This window comes from Poromitra crassiceps, assembly GCF_964638095.1.
Source record: "Poromitra crassiceps genome assembly, chromosome: 11".
NCBI lineage: Eukaryota > Metazoa > Chordata > Actinopteri > Beryciformes > Melamphaidae > Poromitra > Poromitra crassiceps.
Window position 1 is genome coordinate 11,460,825 of NC_139643.1, and position 7,576 is coordinate 11,468,400.

A 7,576-nucleotide genomic window follows, 5' to 3' on the forward strand; every position below is an offset into this window, starting at 1 on the left:
ATTGTGAGAATCTTTGAGATTATAACTTTAAATCAGGATTCTGAGATTAAAGTCAGAATTCTCAGATTAAAGTCAGAATTCTCAGATTAAAGTCAGAATTCTGTGGGGGAAAAAGAAGCATACTATGTGACATCACTGATGATATTATCGATGGTGTACGGGAATTTGAATGTCCCTAGACGTCAAAGTAGGGTCACGAGCCAAAAAAGGTTGGGAACCCCTGGGTTACCCTTTCTCAAATGGTAATTTGCTTGAGTCTTTTTTGATGGGAGTAGAATTGTAGTTTACTTGAGTAGGCTATAGATTTTCCGTACTCTACCCACCACAGAGTACTCATAGTATTAGTACTCCAGGCCCCGCCCCCTCAGTGACTATAAAGTCAGATGGAGGGAGGAGCTGCTGCTGTTCAGCAGATCAACACACACACTCACATACAGCATGCTGCCTAGGTGAGTTATCTTTATAAAATATCTCTCTGGTTGTACTCCTCATTATCAGAACATAATGGAATAATATCTGTGCCATTATGCTGACACAGTGTGATAACAGAGACATCGTGATATAACAGGGAATTATATCTAATTATTCTGAATTCTGAATATGGAATAATTGATCAAACTGCTGATAGAAGACAGTAGAAATCAGTTCATTATAATATGATATACTCTGATATAGAATGCTATCTGATGATAATTATTCTATCTATATAACATTATAACATGCTCCTGTGGCTGGTGTGATAGAGACTTGGCAATACAACAGGATTATAATACAATATCAGAGTAATACAGCCCTCTCTATGTCTGGAAACGGAATCCTTCTGCTTGTTTAACGCTGTAATGTTTGGTTCTGATTGGAGGAAATATTTCTCAGGTTATTGATTTGATTGTGATTGGCAGGTGATCTATCGATTTGACTGCTAGTCTGTGATTGAGATGTTTTCTGTATTGTTTCTGTGTCAGTCCTGCAGGAGATTAGATCATTCAGTCACAAACTACCCCTGGATCCATATCTTTAACACTTTGATTCCCACCAGGCAGGGCAACCTTTGCTTTTCTATATTTTACCTGTACAGAATACAGGTCAGACTGATATTGACTGGTATTGGTATTGATATTGACTAGTATTGATTAGCATTGACAGGTATTGATTAGTATTGACTGGTATTGATGAGTATAGTATTATTGGTTGTTCTCTCCTAACAGAAATTTATTAATTGCGTCGGTGGTTGTCTTTCTGGCAACGACTGTATCGACTGCTCCTGTGGAAGGTAAAAAGAAAACCCACACATTATTTGTATATTATATACCGGTACTTATATTATATATTCAGATATAAAAATACGATGTATGCATATGAATTCACTCACAAAGTAAAAATGCTAATGCTAATTTTACATTTTCATTTCATGTAAAGCACTTTGAATTGCCTCTGTGTATGAAATGTGCTATACAAATAAATGAATAAATGTGCCTATTATATTATATTATATTATATTATATTATATTATATTATATTATATTATATTATATTATATTATTATATATAGTCTTATTTTATGATCACAGCTGCTGTGAATCTGTCATGCAGCGGATGAGTTGAGTTTTTTTTTCTCTCTCCAGAGAAAGAGAGGGAAGAGGCGGAGGTGGAGGCGGCCGAGGAGGCAGAGGAGGAGCTGTCCGAGGAGGAGGAGGGTAGGAGGGGGGAGGGATGGATGGAGGGATGGATGGATGGAGAGCTAGCAGCAGCTGCGTAACTTGACTCTAATGTTCTAATGTTGAAGCTAAAGAAGAACCTAAAAAGAAATAACATGAGTTCATCTAACAAGTGTGTCAAACAAAGCGTGCGTGCAGAACAGTCGCAAAGAAAAGACGACAGCTGCAGCAATTATAGTCGATTAGTCGATCGAAGGAAAATTAATTGCCAACTTATTTTTTTTAGAATCGATTAATCATTTCGACTCATTCTTAAGAAAAAAAGTACTAAAATTCTCTCATTCCAGCTTCTTAAATGTGAATATTTTCTGGTTTATTTAGTCTGACTTACTGTCAGACTAAATAAACCAGAAAATGATGATCTTTGGGTTGTGGACTGTTGGTTATGACAAAAGAAGACATTAAGCACGTCGCCTTGGCCTTTGGGGAGAAAGTGATAGACATTTTTCACCATTTTCTGACATTTTATAGACCAAACGACTAATCGATTAGTTGGGAAAAAATATAATCATCAGATTAATCGATAATGCAAAAATAATCGTTAGTTGCAGCCCTAGAGAGAAGTGAAAATCTGTACAAAGAGAGAAGCTGGGGATGTTTGAGCTGGAGAAGCACGCATCTTCAAAATTGGTGAATATGTCAAATGTGGTTAAAACATCTTTAAAAGTTGAAGTGATTAGAGAAATAAATCTAATTCATAATGTTACGAGGTTTATCACTGTCCTTTTCTTTCCAGATGATGATGACTCCAAGAGTCAGGATAAGATTCAGGGTGAGAAGTTAACAGCTTTCCACCTCTAACTATGAGCTTTAAGCTGACATTATAAACCACAGTATAAACACATGACACAAACCTGTTGTATAACTGCTATATTTTAACATTTAAATACAAGACTAAGTTACCAATAAAACATCAGGTATAAGATTCATTTCTATCAGGTAAACAACCATAATTGGTAACACTTCCTTTTACACCTATAATTGCTAAGTATTTACTCTGTAAATTTATGGTAAATAATGGTATATTATTGGGTAATTACCACTGGTAAATAAGTAGGTAATTACCATATGCCTAACTATAACTGGTTATTCCATTTTCCATCCAATAAACTCAAACTTAGTTGAGTTGATTGGAGGTTTTTCTTAGTATTTCATCTGTAGTTTCTCTGTATTTACCTACTTATTTTAGCAGTGGTAATTACCCAATCATATAATATTATTTTATATGTTTACCAGGTACATCCTTAGTAATTGGGGCACTGTAAAAGGAAACGTTACCCAATAATCACCATTCTAATATTTTGAGCCAAATCAATAAGTGTTCTTTAATGAGCTGAGCGCGAGTTGGGCTGAATGCATCCGTCTGGTTTTCCTGGCTGAACACAAAGCATTCTTCACACAGTCACCTGATACTCTCTGTGCCCCCCACAGCCCAGCAGCCCACCACGCCGGCCAGAGGTTTGGGTAAGACTAGACTAAGCAGCTTTTGGTTAACAGAGAGCCTCTCAGTCTTAATCCAGATTGACCCAAAACTCTAAGTGAAGGATTATTCCCGGGGAGTTCAGATTAGTTTGGTTCCCATGGAAACGCACGATGCTTCACACCCTCTCAGGTTACAGACATTAGTTTGCTTGACATCCTGAGGAAAAACACACAAAGACACTGTGAGCCATTATTGGCACACTGTTAGGAGGCGGAGCAGCAGCGCCACCTGCTGACAGACAAACAGCAAACCGCTTTCACTGACAACCAGCTTTAAAGTGATAGGCTACTATACAACTTTTTAGGGCCCTTCGAACGTAAATAAAACTTTTTATTTTAATTCTCCCCCTTCTCTTTTACATTTTAAAGTATCTTTTAGCTCTGACAGAGCTCTTGATACAAGGAATATCAGTTTGTAAGAGCTAAACATACGTTTTAGATGTACTTTAAAGCCATAAACAGTTTGTTTACATTTGTATTGTTGTAAACATTTGTGCAAAACAGGCTTGTGTTTTGAGTTATGGTGAAATAATAACAATTAAAAGAGCACATTTTCCATCTAGAAGTCCTAGGTAGACAAATACATAAAAAGGTATGTAGTTTGGCTGATTGTTGACTCCTCCTGTAAGATTGATTATTGTTACAATAAAGTGGATTCAGTTATAGCTGGCTGAACAGATTGTACGTCAATTTTTCAGAGGGGGGGAGAGTGAAAGTAATTTAACGAGTAACCTAACTAATTACTTTTGATATCCAGGGGATTAGTAAAGTAATTGTATTACTTTTTAAAGGAGTAATAAGTAACTTATTACATTTCCTGAGTAACTTGCCCAACACTGGTCCTGTTGAACCAGATGATCTACCTTTTTAAAGCAGATCGTGAGCTGTCTTTTCCTGGCAGGTGTCAGCGTTGGACCTGGACTTTCCTCACATGGTCAGGATGCTGGCGGTAATTTACCCATTTATCATAATACTTGAGCTGCCTGTACTGTTTTTATATAAGATACTGTTTTAACTTGACAACATAACATTCTAAATTCCCCCTAGCTTACTTCCTGTTGCAGTGTTTGCTAATACAATAGCTGACAGGAAATGAGCTACGTTTCAAATGAAGAAATACGCCCAAAGAAGCCATGGTTACTGCAGCAGGGGCCAAGGAAGAACCCATTACATTTGGGTGTGGATCCGATCCCAGGGCGGGATTATGGAAAAGACTACTTGCACAACTCCACTACTTCCTGAAATGAGTAGGGCATCTTGGTTTCCTGTCCTACACTATTGGATGAACTGATTAATGTCAGGTATGCCTGATCACTGTTGTTGTGACTGCAGCACACCTGACATTAATCAGTTCATCCAATAGTGTAGGACAGGAAACCAAGATGCCCTACTCATTTCAGGAAGTAGTGGAGTTGTGCAAGTAGGGATAGGAAGGTCATAGAAAGTCGGGATTTGAGGGGTGGGGAGGGGGAGGGCTAGATGTATCTGGGTGGTGGGAGGGGGTGTGGTCAGGAAAGGGGCGGGCCAGGGAAAAGGGGCTGTAGCTAGGGATAGGAAGGTCATAGAGAGTCGGAGTTCGAGTGGGTAGGTAGGTGTATCTGGGTGGTGGGAGGGGGTGTGGTAAAGAAAGGAGGCGGGGCTAGGGAAAAGCAGCAGAAAAGGGTTCTGATCTGATTTAAAAGGACCACAATGGAAATAAGCCTTTGGGCTTTATTGTGTTTTTATCCTTTTGGTGATTTTTGTATCTGGGGCTTCTCTGAGGCCACTAGTATTTTAATTATCAATAAAGAAGAATTTAATTTACAAAATTTGCAAATCATAGCAGGCTGGAGTATTGGCCTTGGTGGAGGTATGCACTCTCCAAGTGCACTTCTAGATTACAGTGATTTTACAACGGCTAAGAGGGGTGCGGTGTGCCATAAACCACAGCCTCACACAATTCTGTGAAAACCGTCTAGAAACAAGTAATAAGATTAATTATTCTTAATGACAAAGGCTTTTGTTTCCCAGCAGCCCCAGACAGTCCCTCCATAGCCATGGGATCAGATGGGGGAGCAGCTACTGGGTCCCAAGGTAAAGAAAGCTAATCCTAATTCTGCTTTATTCGACTGACAGATCTACAGACATCTACAGACAGAGGAATGGTCTGTTTAAATGAGCAGAGTATTTGCACCCGGGTGATAATAGACACACGGTAGCTATTCAGCTATTTACACCCTATTAACCCTTGTGTGGTGTCCGGGTCTAATAACGCTGCTAGTACTACTGCCACCACTACTACTAGATTCAAGATTCAAGATTTATTAAGTGTCCCAAAAGGGCAATTTGCGTTGCAAAAAGCATAATACAAAGTACATACATAAAAACAAATAAGACAAATAAAAACATTATAAGAACAGTCTCGAGCAGCAGTTTAAAGTGCAGCACAACAGTTAAAGTGCAAATATGACAACTGTAGCAACGATCTAAAGTGCACAGTACAGATATAAGGTGCACAGTAGCAAAGTGCAGTGTGGCGAGTGACTGCCTTTTTTTTTTTTTTATATACTTTATTGCAACATTTCAGTTTGTTTTTTACATAGATTTACATTAACTGTTTATACTTATACGTAACATTCTTACAATATTTTATGCATTTTTTATGTGAGAAAAGAAAAAGGACAATAATATACAACATCCATGGTAATTGTATTGAAAAAAAACAGCAACAATACTTTAAATAAAAGAGAGAAGAAGAAAAAATAATAAGATTTTTTTTTTAATAATACTTGCATGCATACTCACATACACACAGTCACACACACACATGCTTCCACACACTCTTTGTGTGCGAGTGACTGCCTTGACTCTCGGGACATTTATATTACAAGAAAGAGCTACAATGTATCATTGTATCAAAGCACAGAGGAAAACCACGGTCCAGACCAAAGGGCAGAGAAAGTATATAAATATACAGATATACTGTACCGTATCCCTAAGAATAAATAAGGATAATAGGATAAAATAAATAAAATAACAGCAACGGCAGATGGGGAAACATTACATTTGTACCCCAGCAGCGTTCATCACTCTGATAGAGACAGGCACAAAGGAATTTCTGCATCTGTTCTTTTTAACTATGGGGGCACGAAGGTGGAGCCCGGAAGGAAGCAGCTCATATTCAAACCTCAGAGGGTGGGCATCATCTGATCGGATGGACACAGATTTTTTCCATCACCTGTTTGTAACATATTTTGTTCCAGGCTTCTGAACTGGGTTCCGGCTATTTTTGAAGCCACCTTCACTATTCTCCCCAGGGAGTTCTTGTCTTTGGCACAAAGATTACCATACCAGCAGATGATGGAAAAGGAAATGACAGACTCCACTAAAGCACTATAGAACATTTTCATCAGGGTTTTGTCGACCTGAAATTTGGCCAGCTTCCTAAGGCAGAAAAGGCGCTGCTGACCTTTCTTATACAGCATGTCAGTATTCAGATCAAACTTCAGCTTGCTGTCAATTACCGTACCCAGATATTTGTAGTCTGTCACTATGTCGACAGTCTGACCGTTGACAATACTGCTCTGGGGAACAGGGGGGGAACGTCTAAAATCAATACAAACCTCTTTCGTTTTGGAAACGTTGAGTTGTAGAGAAGCATTTTCGCACCAAGAAACAAAGTCGTCGATGACTTGGCTGTGTCCTACATCATCATCGTCAAGCAGACTGACGATGACAGAATCGTCAGCATACTTGACGATGAATCTGTTGGTGAAACGGCTGCGACAGTCGTTGGTGTATAGAATATACAAGAAAGCAGATAAAACACAGCCTTGGGGCGAGCCGGTAGACTCTATGTTAAGATACTGGACAGTATCCCATTGACCCTTACCTGCTGAGATCTATTAGGTAAAAAATCTAGAATCCAACCAACGAGGCACTTATCCAAACCAAAGGAGCTGATTAATTTCTCGACCAAAATGTGCGGCTGGATGGTGTTAAATGCTGATGAGAAATCAGCAAAGAGCAGTCTAACGTGATTCTTATTGCCCTCTAGAATCTAGAGGGCAATAAGAATCACGTTAGACTGCTCTTTGCTGTCTAGTCTAGATGCTTGAATATGAGGTTCAGTAAGGTGGCTGTAGCATCCTGCACGCCTCTATTAGCACGGTAGGCAAACTGAAATGGATCAAGCAGAGATTCAGTTTTTGTTACTAGCTCATCCTTCGCTAGCCTCTCAAACTGTTTCATGATCAGGCAGGTTAGGGCCACTGGCCGGAAGTCATTGAGGGATTTTGGATTGGTGCACTTGGCAACAGGGACCACAATCGATTGATTCCAAAGCGATGGCACCCTCTGCTGGCGGAGTGACCGATTAAAAATATGGCTGAAAATAGGAC